Below are 27244 nucleotides of genomic sequence, written 5' to 3' on the forward strand. Positions count from 1 at the left end.
AGTAGTAGTAGTAGTAGTAGTAGTAGTAGTAGTAGTAGTAGTAGTAGAATTTGGCATTTATACATAACTTTAAGGTTAGCAAAGCACTTTGGCTATATTATTTATTTTGACTGGTATATGGTTTCATGGAGGGAACACTGCAGATTGAAAGCTGACCTCTGGGTTAGTGGTTCTGGGGTGAAAGAATCTGGCTTCAAATCCTTTCTATGACCCTTAGTACCCAAGCGACCTTGGGCAAGTCAATCTCCCTGGGCTTTAGTTTTCTTATTAAAAATGAGAAGATTCCAATGAAGGTCGCTTCTAGCTCTGATTCTCTGAAATGACCCAATGGTCCTTTATTGATTATACATCTGAGGAGAAAAAAAAGCATTGAATTCTGGATTATACAAGAGACACATCAAGAACAGGAGTAGTTCTGAGAGCTCACAAAGGAACATTTCTGAAATTCTCCATTTGTCTTTCAAAAGAAATTTATCTGCAGGTTCACTTCAATTCCATTTGCTAATGATTTTTAAAAATCACTTAACTTCTATAGAAAAATCAGCCTTGGCACTTGTCTGTTGATGCTGACCTTCTATTCCTTGGTAGCTCATCTCTCTGAAAATGCTTAACTTTAGGGTTATGGTGAGCCTTTTCAAATCCATCAATTGCCACATTTACACAAGCCTAAATAAAAGCCACATCCAGACATTTGAAGCTGACTCATTTTTAAAATGACAAAACAGTTTTACTCTCGTTATTTCTTACCTAAACTCTCATCCTTCTGTCCGACAGCTCTAGCAAGAACATGCCTTGGAATTTTGCATGGTCAAGATGGGAATCCTCTGTTGTGCTTAGCCAGAGAAATAGGTGATTTATTCATGAAGCACCAAAAACTTTCATGTCGTACATTTTTTTTAAAGGGGAGAAAAATCAATATACGGCATCCAATGACAATGGTAAGACTGTAAATAAACTCCTGGCACATCCTTTGTTCTGGGCTGGAATGCTCTGCATTGAGACTGCCCCTATTTAATAGCTTCTGAAAGATTTTCTTGCATAATGGCATTTTAGCCATCACTTTAATGTCAACAAACAAGGCAGATTAATGCTTGTAATCCAGAGCTGTCTGCACTCTGCTTATTAGAATGGTCGTCAGCTCTTCATTAGAATGAATGGCATCTGATTCTATAAGCTAGTCACAACAGAAGCACCTTCTTGCAATGGTGTCACCCTGCAGATGACAACATAGGCCATTATGAATGACACTCCACAATTCGTTACTTCCTGCCTCAAATTGTAGTTAATCTTTCATCCAAACTGTACACATGTGCAGCTTTAAGTGGGCCATCACAGCAAGTACCCAGTAATGCTGCAAGCACATGGAGACTGACAGAAGGTAAATTGCTTGTCAGGAGGTCTGTATTTCAATTCGCAGCATATTCCAAACACGTTGTGGGTAAAGCTCTCCACAACAGCTGCTTTCATTGCTAACTATTTTTGATGTAAATGTCAATAAAGCTCCAGGCCCCTTCATATTTTGGGCCAAGACTGTCCATCTTTCCCTATGCAGGCTGGCAGCCTGACTTCCATTTATCTACTCTTAGGAACATGTCCTATAATAATGATTGTCTCTGGAGACCGTTTAGAGTGATTGAAAGCAGTGATTGGGACAATGGGCTGCTGAATTTCATTGCTGGATTGGGTTGACAGGTGACTGCTTTTATACCCTCTAATCTGGTGGGGGAGGAAATAAAACACACTCACTTCTATCTAGTCCACAGACAGTCACCTCTAGGTTGTAAGTCTATACTGGTACTTTTATCGTTCATTGAAACAACTTGAGGACACTGGGTTATTGAACATCCATGGATCCCTCTAGTGAATCTTGGTTTTTGGTGTGTGTATGTGTGTAAGTGTGTATGTGTGTGTTGTTTTTAATGAGAAATTATGTGTTTTCCAAAGAATTGCAGAAATAGAGCATACAATGTTTGAAGATTAGTCTTGTGAGTGAATTCCTATCTATGTTTCATTAGGAATCTCCTTTTAGAGAGGTTACCTGCTTAACTGGAATTAGAAACTCAATATCCTCTAAGTAATGTTCAAAGAGAGAAGGCTGAAGCTTGAACATAAGCATCCTAAAATTAAAATATATGGCAAAAATTTAATTTGTGGACTCTTCTTTTAGACATATTTGCAATAGACATATAATTATATGTATCAATATGTGTATAGAATTATATACATATATAATATGCATACATGTATGCATATGCATGTATATGTATATATATTAGTATAGTATGGTAAATGTAGGAGGAGTTTTTGTTGTTATTGTTGTTTTTGTAAACATGGTCTAAAATCCATTAAACTACTCACATCAATTCATTGGACACATTATATAACATACTGCTACTAGATATGGCTTTGTAATGTGATTTCTATGCATATCTTAGTTAATTTAATTTAAAAACCACTTATAAAGCATATGGGCAAGGAACTGTGCTAAGCATTGAGAATATAAACAAGAAAATAATGCAAAATTGTCCTCAAAGAGGTTATAATCTAATCATTTTACATTCCCTCTTACATCTTTGAATTCCACTATAGTACATACAGGACACCTGGATCATAATAGATGTTCAATCAATGTTTATTAAATAAATAACTGGTGTCAAAATAGTGTCCTCTTGGTAATCTTTCCATATTAGAGTGAAAAAGACTGTATATCATCAATATGTGCATGAGGAAATGATTTGACCATTAACTCAGTATGACTGAATCTGATACACTAAGGTGCTTTAAATTAACTATGTCTTTGTTACATCTCTTTTTGCAAATTATGCCCCCTCTCTCTCAAACCACAAAATTTTGTGATAAAAATTCTGTGATCTCTCTCTCTCTCTCTCTCTCTCTCTCTCTCTCTCTCTCTCTCTCTCCTTCCTCTTTTCTCTTTTCCTCTCCTTTCCCTCTCTCCTATCTCCCCCCAATCTCAAATCCAAATCTCTGGGCTTTCCCAGGAAAAGTGGGAAGTCATGGTAAGAGCAAAAATTCTGGACCTGATATCACCAAACTGTGGGAAAAATTCACTCAGCACCAGCATCTGGCTCCCTGGCAGACCCCAAAGGCACTTGTGTCAGTAGCTTTAAAGCTCCCCATGAGTCTGTGCAGTTGCCTATGGTTACGCTGCAGATGGGTTCTCAGTTTCCTGATATCTCTCTCTCTCTCTCTCTCTCTCTTTCTCTCCCCACACTAGTCTGTCTCTATCTCTTATACAAACCTTCTTAGAATTATGAATCCAAATATTGTTTCTTTGATTTTTGTGAGAACATCTCCTTCTCTTCAGAGGGCCACAGCACATTTCTATTTAATTTTTTTTGTTCTTAGGATTTTACATCATCCCTTGAGATAGTGTGAGACACAGAAGAATGTTCCCAAATCAAGGCTAGGAATCACTGCTTTACAACCACTTATAAATAGCTTAGTTTCAAAGACTTTATTTTTCTTTTTGCCTGAGATTATATGGAAAACCAGGAATTTATAAATGGTCTGTGTTCCAAAGTTTATTTATAAGTCAGATATTGGCACTTCAGAATGTCCTTTCCCACAGAAACCATGTTACAAATATCAGTTAATTTCCCAAGATAGTCCACAAAAGCCTACTTAGCACACAACATGGCTTAAACGTTGTATATTTGCCATTACAAAAATACCAGTTAGCACAAGACAAAAAAGTAATAAACTCATATGACCTAAGACTGAAAGGGACAGTGGAGATCTGGAGCAACTCAACTCAGTAAACATTTATTAAGCACATGTTATGTGCAAGGCACTGTGCTAGACCTTGGAAAGTAAGAATAAAATAAAACTGCCCTTTCCTCAAGGAACTTACATTTTACTTGGATTGGGTGAGAAAATGGTTAGAACATTCAAGGTAATATAAGTAGGCAAATAGTTAGAATGGAGAGTATTAGGAAAGACTTTCTAAGAGGTAATTGCTGAGCAAAGCTTTTAAGCAAGGTAAGGATTCAAAGAGTAGAGGGTATAAGGATATATACTCCCGACAAAAGATAATAGATTTCACAAAGGCAAAGAGAGGAAAGATGGAATGATGAGTTCCATAAATAGTTAGGAGGCTACTCTGACTATGAAATTAAATATTTGTGTGGGAGAAAGATGAAATAAGTATGGAAAAATAAATTCAAGGATGTTAAATGAAAGAATGAAGAGTTCGCATTCTGTCCTACAGGTAATAATCACAGAAGTTGTTGCTGAATAGTGGAGTGACATGGTCAGACATATGCTATAGCTTTAACCTATGTGTGGGGTATGGAGTAGATGGTAAGAGAGACTAGAAATGGGCAAGCCAGTAAAGAACTTATTGCAATAAGACATGTGAAGACCTATGGGAGATGAAGCCCTGATATAAGGTAGTGGCTGAATAAGTGGAGAGAAGGCCACAAAAGGAAGATCTGACTGAATCTGATAGACTGAGTTGATCACCTGGCCAGAAAGAGGAAATATGCAAGAATTTTAGGAAATAGATCACAAGCCTGACACAGAGGCATAATAACGATGGTAGAATTTAATCATCTCGTCATGTTATCAGGACAAACCTCTTAACAATTAGAGCTGCTCAAAATGGTATACTGCTTCAATAGGTTATGAGTTTTTCCTCCTTTGAAGTCTTCAAGGAGAGGCTGAATAACTACTTGTTAACTATATTATAGTGGGGGTTTCTTCAAAGTATGGGTTGGACTAAGTGGCCATTGAAATGCCTTCCAGCTCTCAAATTTTGTGATCCTGTGATGTTTTGGAAGCAGAATCAGCAAAAATTTGGCAATTGATGAGATACTTGGGTAAGGGAGATTGAAGAATCAAAAATTACTACATTGCAAACCTGGATGTAAGCTCTTAATTGTTATTGTTGTTATTGTTGTTTGTCCTTCAAGCAACCTTGAAGGTTGAAGGTTGGAGGACCATGACAAGAAGGTGATGCTATGACTTGCAAGTAAATGGGATTTAAATGAGAGAGGGCTGTGCAAGGTCACCAGCCCCACTTTCTTCTCCGGAGCCATCTAGGTCTTAATAAATGTTGACTGAATGACCAACTGTTGCCTTCAACTGAAAAAAGACAACTTGCAGATAGGACAGTTTTAGGAGCAAATATCAAGAGTTCTGTTTTGGGTAGATCAAGATCAGGTTGTTGATTATCCATCATACCGGCAGACCATCAATGAAAGAGATTAGAGTTGGATGCACAGATTTCTCAGTCATCTACCCTCAGATAGTAACTGAACTCAGAGGACTGAATGAAATACCCAAAGAAAGAATTATAGAGATTGAAGAGAAGAGAACCCAGGACCAAGTCTAACCTTCTCATTTATTTCAGATAGAGAAACTGAAGTAAAATGACTTACCCAAATTCACTTGGGTAATAAGTAGCAACACTGAGATTTAAACCCAAGTTCTATGGCTCTAACTCCAGTGAGATTTCTACTAGAAGCACATAATATAGTTGAATAAAAAATTGTTTCATATTTATCTTGAATATTGTTGCTTTAGGAAAAACCAGTATAATTAGAAGAGGATAGTGAAATAAATGGAGCTTCTCTGACTGGCATTTAAATAAAACTGTCACAACCTAACCTGAACCTACCTTTCCAGGTCTATTTCTAATCCTATTAGACATACTCTTCTCTCACTCTTTGATCCAGATAAATTGGATATTCTCTGTCTCCCATCTTCAATCTAGGTTAGTGTCTGTTCTCCAGCCCTCAAAATCATCTACTCCTCTTTTCTGTTTTTTTTTAATCTCTTGTTTCCTTCAAGAGTCAGCTCAAGCATAACTTTCTGTATGAACCTTTCCTGATTCACACACACACACACACACACACACACACATCCTCAGTTCCCTGTGCTGACTCCCAAAATTATCTTGTATTTATTTGTATATGTATTGTATACACTTACTTAGATAAATGTTATTTTTTGCTACAGAATATAATCTCCTTGAAGGAAGGAATGGTTTCATTTTTTGTCTTTATATTCCTAGCATAATGCATAGGGACTGACACATGGCAGGTATTAAATAAACCCTTATTGATTAATTGATCTATGAGAATTTTGAAGGAAATGTCTAAGCAATTTCAGGGGCTCCTGGATTTGGTGTTACCAACTCTTTATTATTTTTAATGTAATGAGGGTCTGGCGCATGCCTAGAATTCCTCACATGGAACTCCACGTGGTGGTTGCTTGGGAGAAGATGGCATCTGTCCACATGGAGGATTCTAGGGAGCTACTTCTGGGAAAATCATGATGACTCTTAAGAGAGGTGCCTCAGAAAGTTAGACTATGAAACTGACATGGCTATTCTGGTCCTAGTTCTGGTCAACTGACCTCATGTTGAAGAGGATGCTCTTTGGGAGGCAGCTGGGTAGCACAGTGGATAGAGCACTTGCCCTGGAGTCAGGAGAACCTGAGTTCAAATCCAGCCTCAGACACATAATACTCACTAGCTGTGTGACTCTGGGCAAGTCACTTAACCCTAATTGCCTCACTAAAAAATAAGTAAATAAATAAAATAAAATAAAAAGAGGATGCTCTTTGGCTATCTGCTGGGATATTCAAAAAACTATCATCTTCAGCTATTATCACTTGGCTTTAGTGCTCTTGGGGGACCTTGGCTACCAGTGAAGTAAATAGAGCTTATGACTTTGTGCATTTTAAAGGTCTGGAGAGATCCTTAGCATCTCTTGATTGCAAAGTTGAAATTTTGCAGTATCAATTCCCTAAGAAATAGTGACCTTTAAGAATCACCTTTAGGACTGCAACCCAACTGGAACTGACATGAAGGTTCACCTGGCAGCCTTGGAGTATCTGGACATAAACTTGGTAGGACCAATGCTATATTGAAACTGAGCTAAATTTCAAGCCTACTTCTCCAGAGACCAAAGGTGGTATAGAGGAGAGTATGCCACTAAACTGTTGGGGAGGGAAGGGAATGTTTATGTAAAGTAAATGTCCTTTAATAAAAGCTACTATGGCAAGGCCCATGTGTTGTAAAGATTATTCCGAACATGTGCCATGGAGGTATATTGGTGTGACTCAAAGGGAGGCAGAATAGATAAATCTAGCTTCTTCCCCCTCTGCTGTTCTCCAAAGGAGACTTTATTCTCTTCCAGGAGAGTTAGCAAAGAGGTAAGGGAAGCAAAAAGGTTGTCACTCTGCTTTCCGCGGGGGGAGGGGGGGAACCAGACTAGAATTATATATCTGCTCCTTTAAATATTAATTTAGGGGATGGGAGTTTCAAGTTCAAGCTAGCTTTTGATCACTGTCAATATTAGAGGGGAAGGAGGACCCAAGCTCTATATCTGAGGTTTGACCCTTTCCCTCAAAATACCAGTTCCATAATGAACACACACAGCAATCATCTAAGAAAACCCGTGTATGCAAATCAGTAGCAAAACAGAAACCAGAGAAGGTATGCCTAGGAGAATATATATAAAATAGTAAAGACTGAAGAAGCTCTCCAATTGAGAGCAAGGTAACTTAGCTCAATGGAGAGTCTTAGATCTTACCCAAGGGGAAGTGCCCTGAAGTCTTTAATCTAGCAAGCCGAGGACTTGAGAAGGACCCTAACACCACAGTAAATAAGGGTCTAAATCAATGGCAGAGCAAAGAGACACCCTCAAACCTCTCAGGGTACCCTTTGGAATTCTGAGAGGCTAAAGTAGCCAACTTGTCCTGGAGAGAGTTGGGCAAGAACACACTTGATACACCAATTTTGAGGGGAAAGAAAATAAGCATTTATATAGAGCCTACTATGTTTAAGATATTGTATTAAACTCTATTATAAATAATATCTCATTTGACCCTCACAGCAGCCCCAAGAAACATGTACTCTTATTATCTCAATTTTATAGTTGAGGAAAATGGGGGAAAATATAGATTAAGTGACTTGCCTGGGGTCAAAGTAAGTGTCTAAGGTCAAATTTGAACTCAGGTCTTCATGATGCCAGGCCCAGTACTCTATTCACAGAACCAGCTTGCTACTGTCCTCTTTCCTTGATAAAGATTTATCAGTAGGATAATAGTTTCAAATATCAGCTTTATTAAGTAATTTAACAAAGACAGGGAGAAAGAGATACATTGTCTTGAAATTACTGAGTAAGAAGTAAAAGGAAGATGGAGAAAGCAAGGGCATTACAGATTTTACAGATAATGATGTTTTTAGATACTCTTTACAAACATTATCTCATTTTATCATGGGTACCACCTTGTGAGGAACTAGTATTGTTAGCCCCATTTTAGTCACAATGAAACCAAGCCTTAGAGATGTTAAAAGACTTGCTCTATGTCAGTTTCCTAACCAGTGTCACAAGTTGGAGTCAAATCCAAGTATTTTTACTAAAATCAGTGCACAGTCCATCACATCATGTATTTTTCCTCACAGTGGGAAATCACCTCTGATTTGGTTAGTTGCAAAAGGAGAGATAAAAAGGAAAAGGAGATGTGTGGCGTGTGTGCTATTTCCTCAGAGTGAAAGAAAAGGAGGTTGTCAGGAGATGTTTGCTGAATTGAATTGAATTGAATTGAATTGAATTGAATTGATACTGGGTCAGTTTTCTGTGCCTGACACTAGGTAGCAGCAGAGATCCAAAAGAGCTTAGCTGCTATCTGGAGTGAGGGAAATAGTATAGGCAATGGAAGGGAGAGCATATGTAATATCATTCATAAGAGTGATACGTTCAAAAGTTGGATATTTTTAACTTAGTTACTGTTTGCCTTCATATTCTAATTGATATAATTTCATAAATGTTTTGTATTGAGTATAACTGATCAAGTTCAACTTGAACAATTTATAGATATTGTGCCCTTAGAGGCCCAGGAGGAAATTGAGACCAAGAAGAATTCAGTGACTTGGCCAGGGTCATATAGTTATTAAGTGCCTGAGGCAATATTTAAACCCAACTCTTTCTAACTACAGGTCCAATAGTCATCCCTTCCCTACACTACAGTGCCTCTCATGCCAGCAGAAAGGTAATACTTTAGAGTCAAATATATAAATATAGTGAACGCTTTTTAATTTATAATGCTTGTTATTTTCTGCAGTTCATAGGTGCTTAGTGGCTTGTTGACTTATAGCTATTATTATCTTCTCTCTCTCTTCTTTCCACTCTCTTTTTTCCCCAAATCTGTTAATGACTTCTAAATAGAAATTCATGCACAAAAACACTAGTGTGACCCTAGCAATGAAATCAGGTCTATGTTTTAAATTGGGGATACTTCAGTTTCCAGTTAGGAATCTTTGTTCTGGGAGACTCTTACTTTACCTCTCATTAGCCAAATGAGTCAGAGTTTAAGTTCAGCTCTCTGGGAACCAATTCCACCTTTCAACTTATTTTCCCTGTCCATATGGCTAGTTAATGAGCCATGTAGAAAATGAGGAGTCATTGATACAACTTCCTAAGGTGAATTAACAATTTAAAGGGATGAAAGGGGCCATGGTTGATGTAAGCATCAAATGGAAAAGACTAGAGCTGGAGTAACACCAATTGTAATCCAAATGACTCAGGCTGCAATTTAAACAGGTCCTTAAAGATTTTATCAAGTGACATCAACATCAGTTGAATCCCATATGATTATACTCCCCATCACATGGGCTGGGATTTGCATCATTAGAGAGGAAACTTCCAAATAATTGAGATCACGAAACTATTTGAGGATTTGAATTGAGCTTTTGAGTCAGAATCATTAAATGATATTGACATAAATAACATTTCTGTTTTTAAGGCAATTGTGAACATTTAGGAACTAAGCATCAAACTTTAGGTACTTAGCAGAAAGTTTAGAAAGACCAAGAATAACAATGACAACAAAAACAGTAACTAGCATTTATGTAAGACTTTAAGGCATCCAAAGTGCTTTTTTATATGTGTTATTTGATTTGATAATCACAATAACCTTGTGAGATAGGTGTTATTATTATCCCCATTTTTATAAATGAGGAAACTGAGTCTAGGAGAGGTTAAGTTATTTATCCAGGGTGATACAACTAGTAAGTGTCTATGGTAGAATTTGAATTCAGGTTTTCCTGACTCCCAGTTCAGCCCTCTGCTAACTAATGACATGTAGCTGCCTCAAATGCCACGACCATTTTTGTACACTTGGCAACTGGACTGAAAAATTGGGCTGAGGAAATGGAAAAAGTGAGAAGTTCCTTACCAGCTCTTCCTTGTGTAAGCCAAGCCCAGTGCCCTTCCTCCATTCCTTCTGACATCTTGACTACGAATTCTAATAGAAATGAAGGAAAATACTCACTCTAAGGCAAGCAATAACACTAGAAGTATCTGTTTCTATGTTTAATTCTGCCAATAATAATAAAAATGAATATTTATTAATTGCCTACTATGTTTCAAATGTTTCAAAGACAGAACAAAAAATAAATCATCTTTGACCTCCAGGAATTTGCATTCTATGATTCAAATAGACTATTAAAAAAAAAAAAAGACAGTGGGCAGAGCCAAAATGGCAAAAAAAAAAAAAAAAGGCAGCAACTCACCTGAGCACTCCCTCAAACCCCTCTGAACACCTTTAAATAATGCCATAAAACAATTCTTGAGTAGCAGAACCCATAAAAGGACAGGGTGAAATAATTTTCCAGACAAAAACAACTTAGAAGGTTGGCAGGAAAGGTCTGTCACACCTAGGCGAGAGTGGAGCACAGTCCAATGTGGGCTGCGCCAGCATAAAAAGGACTCCAGAACACCAGGAATAGACCTTGGGAGACACGGACTCTACAGTGGTGCCCACTGCTTCCAGAACTCTCAGGGCACAGATAGTAAGGGTGTCAAACAACTGATCAGAAGGAGATTACAGGGGTCTTTTTGCTGGCACTGAGGGCAGGACTCTGGTGCTTTGTGCTTACTCAGATCTGAGTCACAATCTTGGGTGGCAGTCCTAGGGCTAGGAGGACCACTAGCACACCAGAGTTCGTAGCCATAGTAAAGTGGGGACCCTACTCGCAGTTCCAGGGCAGAAAAGAGTGCTTGTGGTTGTTCACAAACCAGAGCACAGTACAGGAGAGTAGTAAACACACCTCTCTTTAAATCTTGGAAGAACTGAAAACTTACATGTCCCTAGAAGTATCTCTGAAAACAGCTGCACAAAAACTCTGAGGCTTGGGATAGTGTGTCCTCCACTCTGGAAGCAGAGCTTAACTAATTTAACTGGAAGCAGAGCTTAATTAACAAAATATTGAAAGTCAAGAAATGGACTGGAAAATGAGCAAACAGAAAAAAATTCTGATCATAGAAAGTTACTATGGTAACAAGGAAGATCAAAACACACATTCAGAAGAAGATAACAAAGTCAAAGCTCCTACATACAAAGCCTTCAGGGAAAATATGAATTGGTCTCAGGTCATGGAAGGGCTCAAAAAGGATTTTGAAAATCAAGTAAGAAAGGAAAAATTGAGAAGAGAAATGAGAATGATGCAGGAAAATCATGAAAAAAGAGTCAACCACTTGGTAAAGAAAACACACACACACACACACACACACACACACAAATCCTGAAGAAAATAACACCTTAAAAATCAGTATAGGCCAAATGGTAAAAAAAGGTACAAAAAAATCAATGAGGAGAAGAATTCATTAAAAATTAGAATTGGCCAAATGGAATAAGAGGTACAAAAATTCACTGAAAAAAAAAAAGACAGATGCAAGAATGTACAATTTCTATCACACATGTTCAGGAAAAGAAGTTGTGGCCCAGAGACGTAGTGGACTGTTCTCATCTTCAATATGACAATGATGATGGTAAAGGGTGAGGTTAGTAGAGCTAATTTTACACAACCTATTTCTTTCAATTCAACTTGATTCATTGAACATTTAAGATGTTACTGATGCTTCTTATTTTTATACCATAGTTATTTCTGCATATTACCCTACTCCCTCATTTTCCACTCTGCAAATGTTTTCCTTTGTAATAAAGAAAAATAGTTAAGCTAAATTTAGCCAGTAACATTTTGTTAATTAAGCTTTGCTTCCAGTTAACTTAGTTAAGCTCTGCTTCCAGGGTAGGGGACGCACTGTCCCAAGCCTCAGAGTTTTTGTGCAGCTCTTTTCATAGATACTTCTAGGGACTTGTAAGTAAATTTAACTATCCTGCCCCCTCTATACCTAGTGGAAGTGATGCCTCCAGCAACTGAATCTGACAGCATATTCAATATTCCATACCTGGAGTCACCTATCACTCCAGATATAGAAGCAAAGTATATTTCCTCATCTTTTTGCTTGGGACAAGACTGATCATTACTCTTGATTATGGAGTCCAGCTTCATTTTACTGTTCTTTTTGTTTTCATTACTGTACTCATGTATATGCTATTTTCTAGGTCCTATTTTTCAGAATTCCTCGTATAGTGATTTATGACAACGTAATTATGTTCCATTACATTCATCTATCATAATTACTTCAGCTATCTCCCAAGTGATAAGCCTAGGAGTCAAAGGAAAATTTAGTGAATTTTCTTATAAAATTCAAAATTTCAGCAAATAATTTTTCAGCCTTGCCTTGTGTGTACCATTGTGTTGTCTGAGAAACAAGACGGTATCTATTCTCAAAGAGTACTGGGAAGAGACACTGACTACATTTCAAGAAGTCACGTACTCCATGGATGTATTAGTTGGAATAATAATATTCCAATGGCCCTTTAAGACTGAAGAAAGTGCATACTCTTTTGAGTTTAACATCTAGGTAGTATAGCATGGGGAAGAGGCTGAAGCAAATCTTAAAATTTTAGAGTTGGAATGATCCTGACTAGGTTGGTTGGAGTGGTCGGTTAAGTTATCTACTTCTACAATAAATGAAGCCCTTTAATATGGTTTTCCAGTCTCTTGTGAATACTTCCAATGATGAAGAACTCATAATCTTGTGAGAAGTCCATTTTTAGACTTCTGGAAAACTAATTTTTTGAAAGTTCTGCCTAATTTTGAGGTGAAATCTTCTTCCCTTACAATTTGCACCCATCAATCTTGGTTTGTTTGTTTTTTTCTAAAATCAATAGCAATCTCCAATAACTGAAATAACCTTTAAGGTTTGGATGAGGTACCAGCTCCTTAATCCAGGCTTCTCTGGTGATCTCTCCTTCTTCCTTCCCCCCTCTATACACAGTGGAAGTAATGCCTCCTTTCTCAAATTTTTCATAATACTATTTCATCCTCCTTTATATATGACTACAAGTATACTATGTATTATCCCTATTATTAGAATGCAAACTCCTTGAGAATAGGGTCTATATCCTACAAATCTTTGTTTTCTCAAGGGCTAACATAATGCTTGGTACATAGCTAATGAGAGATGTGTGTGTATATATATATACATACATATGCATATACACAATATATATATATGTATGTACACGTTCACAGACACATACATACCTATATGCATGTGTATGTAGTATTTACATATATTTACATATAATATAATCAATAAAAATTTATTAAATACCTTTGTGCCAGGGGGCATACTAAGCACTTGGATACAAAGAAAGACAAAAAACATTCCTTGCCCTCAAGGAGCTTACAGTCTAATAGGGAAGAAAACATCTGAAAAGAAGTAAAAAGAAAGGGGCACAATGAAGACCTGAAGCAGAGGACAGGGGAGGAACTCTCTGATGTCCACCCTCTACCCTCTCCACCAGGCCAAGGGATACCAAGGTGGTATATACATACATATACACATATGAAATACATATGAATCATAGGTATATATGAAACTCATACCTCCTGTGTGTATGTAAATGTACTATATGTATATATAATATATATACATATGTATCTACCATATATATCATAGGAACTATGTGAGTATATGTATGTGTGTATATGTACACACACATTAGTATCTGTAGCATTCTTGGATAATATTAGCCTGCTGCCTAGGTAAAGTTCTTACAAACTATCTACAGCTCTTTCTAATTCAGCTTCCTTCCTCCTCCCACCTGAAGGTAAGTGTTCTGAGCTAACTGGCACAGTGAATGGAGTGCTAGACTTGGAATCAGGAAGACTTGAGTTTGAATCCTACCAGAGAAACCTACTAGCTGCCTAACCCCTGTGTAACTCACTGAAACTATCTGTTTCCATTTCTTTATGTATAAAATTGGGATAATAATAACACCTCTTTCCTAGGGTTATTATGAGGGTCAAATGAGATCCTATTTTTGCATCTTAAAACATTATATAAATTCTAATTATTATGATCCTGGGCAAGTCACTTCTTAACCTCTCTGAGTCTAGTTCCCTGTATGTATGAAATAATGTATGTGATATATGTTTTATAAACTTTAAAATGCTAATAAACCAAGTAGGATTTGTATTATTTTATCAATACAACCCCAACTTTCAGTGTTCTTGATTTTTTATAATTTCACATAGGATCTACTTGTGTAACTTCTTTGGCATTTCCTTTACAACTTCTGTAGTTCACGAGGAAATGATGTATCTGAAATGAGATAATTTGGGTTCAACACCTCCTTCTGAAGTTTATTACCATTGTAACATTGGGCACATCACCTAATCTCTCTGGGTCTCAGTTTCCTAATCTATAATATTAGGGGACTGACTAGATAACCTCAGACGTCCCTTCAAATTCTAAATCTATGTTTTTATGAATTGAATATTCTTAGTTGCCTTATTATATGAGTATGTTATCTTTTTAACTAGATTGAATTGCTTGAGTGTAATAAATATTTTCAAATGAAATACTGATTAAATATAGTTCTAAGTCCACTAACACTGTCTCCACAGTCATGACCCTGAGTCTCAAACCCAACAAATCTTCATTTTCTGGGTGACTTACAGCATTTAATATTCTGTGCCATTGCCATGTAATTTCTAAGGAGGAAATCATGGCACTGGATGCCCTCCAAGGGTTATTGTGAAGGATACATGGTGGTTTATATGGGGTGGGGGAGGCAATATACATTTCTGATCCCTCCTGGCCCCACCTTAATTTGGATGTTTTAATAGTGATCTAGTCAGGGTTTCTCTACTAAATTACAACCTTTCCTGCCACTGGGAATTACTAACAACTGCACTTGGAAATGATCCTGCAGCAAGTAAAAGCTACTCCCTGAGAGTAAAGTGCTCACTCCTGTGAGGTGAATTATTTCTGCCAATGCAGCTGGGTATCATTGAGGGTCCTGTTATTTGCCTGGATAAGACTCTCCTCCTCGCAACCCCCATACACTATCAAATCATTACACTCTTAAAAAAGATTATGTTCATATTAGGTCAAGCAAATCTTACCTGAGGCAAATTAAATACATTCTGTTCAAAAAAGCACCAGAGTTTTCGAAGGTGCCTTGTAAAAAGGTTACAACATTTCCCTTCTTCTCAAAGTGATTTTAACTATTACTCACACTTTGTGTCTCATTTCATTTTTATATCTCAGGACATATATTTGTGCTTCTAGTTGTGTTTGAATCCTAGATCTTGGGACATTTATTTTTCAACCTTAACGTCCCCCCTTAAAAAGGTCTAATTTCTCACAAAATTTTAAAAACTTTTTTTCTTTAAGAAACAATAAAAATAGACAAAAAAATTAATCATAAGCAAAAAGATAATCTTGGCAAGGATTAACTGGCAGTTAACCAAGCTATAAGCAAATCATATATATTTCCATTATTCACTGAGTTCACTCTAGATAGCATTTATCCACTGAAGATGCCTCTTATATTTATAATTTAGAGCAATTACAAAGAAAATAAAAATCTCAAAGATCAAAATGTAAAAACTATATACAATCATCCCGTTTGGACTTTAAATGTTTTTGCTATAAAAAGAAAGTATATCCAAATCATGATTAATCAAATGCCTCCCCCCCCAAAAAAATAGTTTAGAGTTGAGCATCAACTGAAATCTCGCAAGATCTCAAATCCTGTAATATCATTATCATCATCTTCATCATCAACTCTATCATCATCTCCATCTTTCTCTCCTCTTTCTTTTTTTCTTCTTCCTGTTCTTATTCTTCTCCTACTGCTTTTTTCTTGCTGTTTTTGTTGTTGTATTGTTTTTGTTTCTTTTTTCTTCTTCTCCCTTCTCTACTTTCTACTACTCCTACCAGCTCTGTCTTCCAATAGAAAAGATATGGGTTAGGTGTTCCTAAATTTACCTTTATTGATAGCTAATAACACTGATTTTTTAGTTAAACATTCCTGGCAAATGCATTGGCCTATGTAAGCACAATAACTCTGCCTCCTTAATAACTTAATGGCATGGTATAATAGATTGAACATTGGACTTGGATATGAGAAGTCCTGAGTGTGAATGCAATCTCTGACTCTTAGTAGCTTTGCAAGCCTTGAAAGGTTATTTAACCTTTTGGCCTCAGTTTCCTCTTATGTAAAATGGGGATATTATTAGCACCTGCCTCACAGGGTTATCAGGAACAAATGAGATATTGTTAACAAATAAAAAGTATTTTGCAAATTTTTAAGTCCTTTATAAATGTAAGCTACTATTATTTTTATGTTGTGCATATCTTGGTACTATACTCCCAACTCGCACTAGCACTAACAGGTCAGGGACACATAGAACAAAAGCTTCTTCTCCTCTCAGGGCTCTAGGGAGAACCACAACGTATTGGGTTGTAAATTATTACTATAGTTTACAAGATTCTACCAGTGTGCTTCATCCATTGATTGTTAGTTCATATATATTAGCCAGCTAGGATTAATTAGCTCTTAGACACAGGCATTTGCTGAAGTTGTATGGAAAGAACAATTGGTAATATGTCCCCCAAAATCAGGGTCATATTTTCCCACAAGTACCTATAGAGTCCAAGAGAAATTGGGCTCGTGCTTAGAGAATATATGTGGCAAATAGGTAGCATAGCTTCTGATTTCTGGAAGGCCTTTTTCTTCCATTTATGGTGTTGTCATGGAGTTTTACTTGAGGACAACATAACTGGGCTCCTTGAAGAATCTTGAAACTGCCTTGGAGTCTTTGACTTCAAAACAGACACTACTGTCAGCCATTTCTGCTCCAGGGACACTCTCATGGAAAGCCTAAAATCATCCTATTTTCAAAATTTACAAGGTCTAATTGGAGGAGGGGTAGCTCTTTTCCTATATCCCCATCTACCACCTCCCTCTAGCCTCAACCAAGTTATTCTCTTTCAGATTGGAATTTATTTTACCACTGAGCTGCCCTGCCACTCCACTGCTTGTATTCCTGATTGGCTTGTTATTTTATTTAAAGACCTGTAGGATATGACTGAGCCTTTTTAACCAATCCCAATACATTTCCTATGTAACATCATTGAGTTTCATTTAGTTATTTTCACTTATCCATGTTTTGATTGGAGATCATTAGTGAGGATCAACCTACTGCATTTTGAGGGAGTTTGGATTAACTAATATGGCATGAAGAAAAAAAAAGGTTTTCCTTACATCAATCCTAATTCTGCCTCTCCAACTTCTACCCTTGCTCCTATTTCTCCCCTATATGAAAAAGATGAAGAAATCTAATCTTTCTTCTATAGAAGAGCTCCTTTGAACAGGTGCCTCCACATTGGTTTTTTTTTTCCTCCAGGCTAAATGTCTTCAGTTTCTTTAACCTAATATGGAACAGCCATGTAGGGTTACCCTATTGTAGAAACTCTAGCTTTACAATGTTCTTCCAAAGATGTTAAATGAACATAGTTCTTCTCATGTGATATTACCAGGGTGGCAGACAACAGAATTATGTCTCTTACTATGCATCTGTTTGGTTTTTAAAGACTTCATAACGTAAAGTCTTTCTGTCTTTTCAGTCTTATACTTTGCTCCTTCTGTGTACTCTATGATCCAGCAACACTGACCTTCTTTCTGTCCTGGTACGTGACACTCAATCTCCCTATTCTGTGTCTTTTCATTACCAGCACCTGGAATGCCCTCTTTCTTCATCTCTGTCTTCTGGCTTCTTTGGCTACGAGAAGACAGCTCAAATCCCACCATCTGCTGGAGGTCTTTCATAGCTTCTTCCACTGCTGTTGCTACCCATTCACTGCTGTTGCCTTCCTTGTGAGATTACCTCCTATTTTATACTGTACACGCACGTACACACACACACACACACACACACACACACACACACACACACAATGTCTCTGTCTTTATTCTCTCCATCCCTCTGACTTTCTCTCTGCCTCTGCCTCTCTGTCTCTGTTTCTGTCTCTGTGTCTCTGTCTCTGTCTCTGTCTCTGACCTTGAGGGCTGGGATTGACATTCTTTCTATCCATAGCCTCTACTACAGTGTTTGGAACTTAATATGTCCTTTATAAATTCTTGTTGTCAATTATGTCACTCATATGTTTTAAAAATAGAATTAGAGATTGTATCAAATGCTTTGATGAAATATAGGCAAGCTATATCTATAACATTCCCTCATCTACCAGTCTATTAACTTTGTAAAAAACAAATAGGTTAATATGACATGACCTATTTTTTGTGAACTCATACTGGAGCTTTGCCATAAATCATTTTTGTCAATTCATGCAGATTCCTTTTTAATAACATTTTAGGAATGTCCCAGGAATTTTTAGGAATTGAAGCTATACTCACTGACCTGTAATTATTAGACTATATTCTTTTCCTCCCTGGAAAAAATCGAGAGATTTGTCTTTTACCAGAGAGAAGAGGACATTGTACTGCCATTGGATCCTCTGGTATCATTACATAAGATATCAACTTGACTAGTTCCAGCTGTGGTTGGAGCCATGGGTTATTATCATCTATATCTCCATAACACTATAACCAGAAACTAGTTCATCATAGGCACTCATCCTGACACTTACTGATTGGTTAGAAATTTGCCATATCTTCCTCTACCTTAGAGAATAGTCCCTAAGACCTTCTCCCATTCTGAAAGGTCTATCCTTTGTTCATATCTCATCCAGAAGACAAAAACAATCCCAGAATAATTCCAAAACCCAGTGTTTCAGATCATGGTATTATGACTATGATCTTATCCTTTCCCTTTTACCTGCTACCCATGATAAATCAAGTTCCAGTCCAAGGTTGTAGTATTTACTTGTTTCTTTTGATCACAAAGAACATAAATTGAGTTCATTATGAAGAATATGTGAAATCAACCTTTTGATTCAGAATTGTTATATAAAACATGATTCAAACATGAGAAGGTGTTTATTTTTTTTCAGGTCTCAAATCTTCCTGCATTTTGTTTGACCTCTCTTGTTTCAGTTCCTTTCCTTTTTTCAGTTATCTCTGTACATGTCCTATCTCTGTTATAAGCCCAAAGATGTGAAAATCTTTAAAGATACTATGCAATTTTTTTCATCTTTGAATTCTCAGTATCTGTTCACAGTAGCCACATACTACATGGTTTTAGTTTTTTTAGTTCTTGGGTTTTTTTTTAGATTGCCTTGACTGCATCTACCTTGTGGACATCTATGGTTGACCACATTATTGCTGTGGCATCTAGTGATCAGCATACAACTGTTTTGACAGATGGGATTCAAGGAAAGAGCCCTGAAACTTCTTTCTCATGTAGGTTGCAGATGTCCTCAGTCCCACAAATACTTTCCAAATTGTATTGCTTTATTTCACTCTGAAATGACAAGCTTAAATGGAAGCATGGGCTGCCTTGGGACTGGACTAGTTTTCTCCCAAAAAATCATTTCTTGTGGGAACTTGTCTAATGTTTTTGAGAATGGGTCATAGACAGCCACAGAAGAATATAGTTATTTAGAGGCCTGCATGATAAGAGTGCTAACAGCATGATATATATGGCTGATTAAGATATTATTTCTTCTTGCATTCTTTTTAGAATCCATGAATTGAATCCAGATTTCTAAAACTTTGTACCTGAATGAAAATTGTCTATGGGAAATATGAAGAAAATGCTTTTTTGTTGAATAAGCTTAGTAAATGCTGGGCTTGTTTTACATACCGATTGAAAGGTTGTGTTCCTCTTTCTATACAAAGTAGCATTGATAAGTATAAGACTAATCATTGCTACTTTTGTCATGCTACTTTTGTCATAATGAATTTCTTTTATAGAGGCTGAGAGCTGGCATGTCTAGAGGTAAGATAATAAGATTCCATCTTTGCATTGTCTGCAAAATTAATTGTGAATGAAACTGAAAATGTGGGAAGCTTAGCTGACAGGCAGCATGACTGACCATGATGGTCCCCTCCTTAAATTTACACATTTCACAATAAAGTACTTATTGAAAATAACACCATGGTATCATATGACTCTATTCTCCATTGTTTGAAATTCCCCAAAGTCATTTGAATAATAACTTTACAAATTTTGACCTTTGTATTGTAAAAAAGCAAAACTTTATCAGTCAAGACATTCATTTGCCTTCATTCTTAGGACTGAAGGTGTAGCTGTGGAAAAACAATGACAAGTAAGTATTAAGATAATAGCGATCATAGTTTTGGTTTTCTTAAAGCAGCAACTTACTGTTAAATTGTCACTTTAGTGAGGTAATTGTGTGACAGGTCCAATTCTTCCCTTAAAATAAGTAATGATTATTATACCTACCCAATAGAATGGGGATTCTTAACCTGGGGTCTGTGACCTTGAATGGGAAAAAATTATATCTTTTTTTTTGTTAACCTCTAATTGAATTGTAGCATTTTCTTCATTGTTCATTTTTGGGGACAAAGCAATCAGGGTTAAGTGACTTGCCCAGGGTCACACAGCTAGTAAGTATCAAGTATCTGGACTAGATTTGAACTCAGGTCCTCTTGACTCCAAGGCTGTCTGCACAGTTTATTTAAAAAAAAAATTATTTGGAAAAGTCCGTAGGGTTCACCAGACTACCAAAGGGATTGCTAACATAAAAGTTGTTAAGAATACCTGCATAACAGGAAATAGGAGTTTTACCTCACCTCTCAGGGAAAACCCCAGGAATTATGTAAGCCCAACTTCTCCTACACTTTTCTGCATGCCAAGAATGATTTGACTTCATAGATTGATGCTTCGGAATATCAAGCTAGCCTTCTCCATAATCAAGCAAGCAAGCAAGGAACCAGTAACTTTAATCATTTCAGCTTCTCAAGTAAAAGGAACATTTACTGACATAAATTGAAGCCAAGTCAAGTAAACAAGCATTTATTAAGTGTTTACTTTGTGCCAGCACTGTACTAAGCATTGGAAATACAAATACCAGGACAAACATAGTCTCTGCTTCAAGGAGCTTACATTCTAATGGGGGAGATAACACATAAAAGAAAGCTGATTCAATAAGGGACCATGGAAACACTGATTAAAAACTAATAGGAGACTAAACAACCTAATCTTAGAGAATGAGTGGCTTAAAGAACAAATCATAGAAGCAGTCAATAATTTCATTAAAGAGAAGGATAACAATGAACATATTAAAACCTATAGGATACAACAAAGTAGTAATCAGAGGAAAATTTATCTCTAAATGCTGCCCTATATCAACAAAACAGAGAAAGAGCAGACCAAGGAATTGAGTATGCAATTTTAAAAAACTGAAAAAGAACAAATGAAAGATTCCCAATTAAACACCAAACTGGAAAACTTAAAAATTGAAGATGAAATTAATAAAACTGAGTGTAAGAAAACCATTGAATTAACAAATGAAACTAGAAGTTGGTTTTATGGAATACCAACAAAATAAATAAGCCATTGGTTAATGTGATTTTTTTTTAAAGAGAGCGAAAGAAGAAAACCAAATCACTAGTATTAAAAATGAAAAGGGTAAATATACCACAAATGAAGTTGAAATCAAAGAGATTATAAAGAGTTATTTTGCCTGCTTATATACCAAAAAATTTAACAATAGAAGTGAAGTTGAAGAATATTTAAAATAAAATAAGCTGTCTAGAATAACAGAAGAGGAAATAGAATATCTAAATAAACCTATTTTAGGATAAAAAAAATAGGCCATAAATGAGCTTCCTAAGAAAAAAACACCAGGACAAAGTGGATTTACAAGTTAACTTTACCACACATTTAAAAGTCAATTAATTCCAATATTAATTAAATTGTTTGGAATAATAAGCAAAGAAGTAGTTCTACCAAACTCCTTTTATGAAACAAATATGGTATTGATACCTAAATAGGAAGAGCAAAAACAGAGAAAGAAAATTATAGATCAATTTCATTAATGAATATGGATGCAAAAATCCTAAATAACATGCTAGCTAGGTGACTTTAACAATATATTACAAAGATTATACATTGTGACTAATTGGGATTTATACCAGGAATGCAGGTTTAACATAAGGAACAAAAGTAACAAAGATCATATATCAATATCATATATCAAGATCATGTATCAATAGAAGCAGAAAAAACCTTTTAATAAAATATAACACTCATTCCTACGAAAAGCACTTGAATGCATAGGTATAAAAGGATTTTTCCTTAAAATGATTTTAAAAAAAGCAACCACCTAAAAGCATCAGCTAGCATTATTTGTAATGAGGACAAGCTAGAAGCTTTCCCAATAACATCAGGAGTGAAACAAGAAAGTTCATTGTCACCAATATTATTCAATACATATTAGAAACTCTAGCAATAGCAATAAGAGAAGAAAAATAAATTGAAGAAGTCAGGATGGGCAATGAGATATTTTGGGGTTTTTTGTTTTTTTATTAATTTATTTTGATTTATCAATACTCACTTCCATATGCTTTTGAGTTTAAAACTTTTCTCCCCCTTCCTCCCCACCACCCTCCCCAAGACAGCACACAATCTGATATAGGCTATACATTTACATTCATATTAAACATATTTTCATATTAGTGATGTTGTAAGTAGAAATTAAAACCAATAGGAGGAAACAAAACTCAATAGAAGAGAAAAAAAATAGCAATTCAACTTCCATAGTTCTTTCTTTGGATGTGGATAGCATTTTCCATCACAAGGCCTCTGGAGATGTCTTAGATCCTTGTATTGCCAGGAAGGGTTAAGTTTATCAATATTAGTCATCACACAACGTGACTGTTATTGTGTACAACATTCTCTTGGTTCTGCTCACTTCATTCAGCATCAGACTGCACAAGTCTTTCCAGGTTTTTCTGAAGCCAGCCTGTTCATCATTTCTTATAGCACAATAGTATTCCATCACATTCATATACCGCAACTTGCTCAACCATTCCTCAATTGATGGGCATCCTCTCAATTTCCAATTCTTTTCCACCACAAAAAGAGCTGCTATGAATATTTTTGTACATGTGGGTCCTTTTCCTGTTTGTGTGATCTCTTTGGGATATAGCCCAAAAAATGCTATTGCTGTGTCAAAGTGTATGCACATTTTTATAGCCCTTTGGGCATAGTTCCATATTGCTCTCCAAAATGGTTGGATCATTTCACAACTCCACCAACAATGCATTAGTGTTCCAATTTTCCCACATCTTTTCCAACATTTATCGTTTTCCTGTTTTGTCGTGTTGGCCAATCTGATAGGTGTGATGTGGTACCTCAGAGTTGTTTTGATGGCAATGAGATATTTTGCAGACAATATGATGAGATTCTTGGAAAATCCTAAATATTCAACTAAAAAGTTAGTGGAAACAATCAATAATTTTGGCAAAGTAAAATATACATAAAATAAATCTACATAAATCATCAGCATTTCTGTATATCAACAATAAAACCCTGCAAGAATAGATAGTAAGAAATACCTCATTTAAAATAACTGTAGACAGTATAAAATACCTGGGAGTTTACCTACCAAAACAAACCCAGGAACATAATTATAAAACACTTTTGATACAAATAAAGTCAGGCTTAAATAATTGGAGAAATATTAATTGTTCATGAATAGGCAGAGCCAATATAAAAAAATATTTTTACCTAAGCTAATCTATTTAGTCAATGCCTTCCCAATTAAATTATCAAAAATTATTTTACTGAGCTAGAAAAAATAATAACAAAATCCACTTGGAAAAACAAAAGGTCAAGAATATCAAAGGAATTAATGGAAAAAATGTAAAAGAAGAAAGTTTAGCAGTATCAGATCTTAAACTATACTATAAGGCAGTAATTATAAAAACTATCTGTTACTAGCTAAGAAATTGAAAAGAGGAGACATACAATGCACAGTAGCAAATGATTATAGTGACCTTGTGTTTTATAAATGTAAAGATTTAAGCTTTAAGGATAAGAATTCATTATTTGGTAAAAAATGGTTGGGAAAGTTGGAAAGCAGTCTGGCAGAAATTGGGCATAGACCAATATCTTACACCAATTACCAAGATAAGGTCAAAATGGATACATGACCTATATATATATATATATATATAAAGGGAGATATCATAAGGAAATTAGAATGACATGGAATACATTACCTATCAGATAGGATAGGAGAAAATTTATGAGTAAATAAGAGATAGAGAGCTTTGTGAGGCATAAAATGGGCAATTTTGATTACAATAAATTAAGAAGGGTTTGTATAAATAAAACCAATGTAGCCAAGATTAGAAGGAAAACAGAAAATTGGGAGAAAAATTTTCCTTGAAACTCTCTTATCTTTAGGTTTTCAGAACACTATTCTCTCTTCATTCTCCTCCTACTTATTAAACCATTCTTTCTCAGCCTCTTTTGTTGGATCCTTATCCAGGTCATGCCTTTTCACTTCAGGTCTTCTACTGGGTTCTGTCCTGGACCTATTTCTCTTCTCCCTCTAAACTACTTCACTTGATATTATCTTTAGGTCCCATGGATTTAATTACCATCCAGTGACACTGACCTCCTTCATATTCTATGAACAAGATACTCCGTTTCTCAGATCTGTGCATTTTCTCTGGCTTCCTCCCATGACGGGAATGTTCTCCCTCTTCATCTCTGCCTCCTGATTGCCTTGGCTTCCTTCAAGTCCCAACTAAAATGACATCTTCTGCAAGAAGCATTCCCCAACCCCTCTTAATTGTAATGTCTCCTTCACTTTAAATTATTTCCTATTTTTCTTATGTATTGCTTATTGTTTTTGTCTCCCCATTAGATTGTGAACACATTGAAAGGACCCTTTGCCTCTTTTAAAATCCCCAGGGCTTAACATAGTGCCTGGCACTTAGTGGGCACATAATAAATGTCTATTGACTGAATGACTAATCATGTCAAACCTCTCCTTTATATATATACATGCATTTTGAGGCACTTCTGAAGTAGCCTTCTTCATCTGAGTAGGGAGGAGTCAGTCTTTCCTATTCTGGGTAATAAGCTATCTTAGGATGTTCCATTCCATATTATAGAACTATGGTGATATACTGCCTCAATCAACAATAATACCGATACTAATAATGATAGTTAGCATTTATATATTACCAACTAAGTGCCAAGAGCTGTGTTAAGTGCTTTACATATTTTATTTCACTTGATCCTCATAGTAACCTCCAGAGGTAAGTGCTATTCTTATCATCCTAGTTTTACAGATGAGGAAATTAAGGTAAACAGAGGTTAAGGGTTTTACCCAGGATCATATAGCTAGTAAATGTCTGAGGATGGAACTCAGTTCTTCCTGAATCTAGGATCAGTGCTCTATCCACCATACCACCTAGGTGCCTCAGTCAAGGCTCTCCAGGTGAAACTGAGTTAAAAACTTAGCCAGTTATTTTTTTCTAAGGGTCAAACATTTTGTTATAATAAGATTTTGGTTAAATAAATTCAACACAAAGTACACTTGGATCAAATAAATATTTGGTTAACAATGAGTTTTTAGTGCAATTTAATTTAAAACATCTCTTTTATTTAAAGAGGGGCTGATAGCTTTATTATCTTAAGTATCTTGAATTGTTTGTTTTTAAACCTAAAGGAAAAATATTTTTAAACATAATGTCATAGATTTTTTTTTTAGTGCTGAATCAAGTTCTCTGCTCTTGGGTCTTACCTGCCATTTTGCAGATAGTAGGCCATTTGCAAAATGAGTAACATTTCTATATTGGTCTTAATCTGTGTATAGTACTTGTCTTTCCAGAAGAAAAATGAAAGAGAGGATTCTGGGAAGATGCTGGAGCAAGTCAGAAAATTCCAAGCACTCCAGATTTCCACCACAAACAAGACAACATAGTACCTCAAGGTCAACATAGAGTGGCAAAATTAAACAAGATTTGGAGCAAAACAGTGGGCCTCCTGGAACAACTGGAGAAGATCTGAAGAAAGATCCCAGGACAGAAGTTTGGCCAGAATGAAGTGTAAACACCTCCAGGCTAGCTCCCTTGAAACAGCAAGCAGAAAGTCCTGAGGACAGATGAATTCTGCAATCTCCAGGTAAAGGAGAAAATATTACAAGCAACAAGAAAGAAAAATTCAAATATGACAGAGTTACAATTAGAATCACATAAGACTTAGCAATGGCTACTCTAAACAACCACAGATCTTGGAACACTATATATCAAAGAGAAAGAGATCTGGGGTTCTGGCAGAAAATATCATACTCAGCAAAGTTAAGTATAATCTTGAATGAAAAAAATGGATATTCAATGAATGGACAGACTTTCAGAATTTTATTGCAAAAAGACCAGGGATAAATAAAAAAAATTTACATGCAAGATCCAAGGGAAATGTAAGGTAAACATCAAAAACTAATTACAAGGGACTCAATAAAGACAAATTGTTTACTTTTATATGTATATCTAAGATTGTCATTAGTAGTTGGGTAGTTTGAAAGAAAGAGTGACATAGCACTAGGTATGGTGTGATTCTAAAAAGCAAAATGATATAGGAAAAGGAAAAAGTGGTTTTCTCATACAAATGAGATACAAGAGGAAGAACTGATACAGAGGAATTAGATGGGGGAGGAATGTAGTAGTTCTGGAACTTGACTCTCATCAGGAATGGGTTAAAGAGGGCACAATACATATATATCTAGAAGGGTATAAAAGTCTTCTAAATTCAGAAAGAAATGAGGGTAAGAGAATAGGGAGGGGGAAGCATAAGGGAAGGCTAGAGAATAGGATAAGGGGGAATATAGAAGGGTGTGTAGATTAATGGGAATGGGATAAAGAGGGAACAACACACACATATATATATACATACACACACACATATATATTTAGAAGGGTATAAAAATCTTCTAAACTCAGGAAGAAATAAGAGTAAGGGGTTAGGGTCAAGGGATAGGATAAGGAAGGGATTCTTGGTGGGGGGTAGGTTAAAGAATAGGAGAGCAAGGTAGTAGGTAGAAGTAAAGTAGAGGACTGAAGATGGATAGGAATAGGGTGAAAAAAATAGAAAGGAAAATAAGAAGGAGGAAAATATACAAGT

This window comes from Vombatus ursinus, unplaced genomic scaffold (genome assembly GCF_900497805.2).
Source record: "Vombatus ursinus unplaced genomic scaffold, bare-nosed wombat genome assembly UNPS02014812.1, whole genome shotgun sequence".
Lineage (NCBI taxonomy): Eukaryota > Metazoa > Chordata > Mammalia > Diprotodontia > Vombatidae > Vombatus > Vombatus ursinus.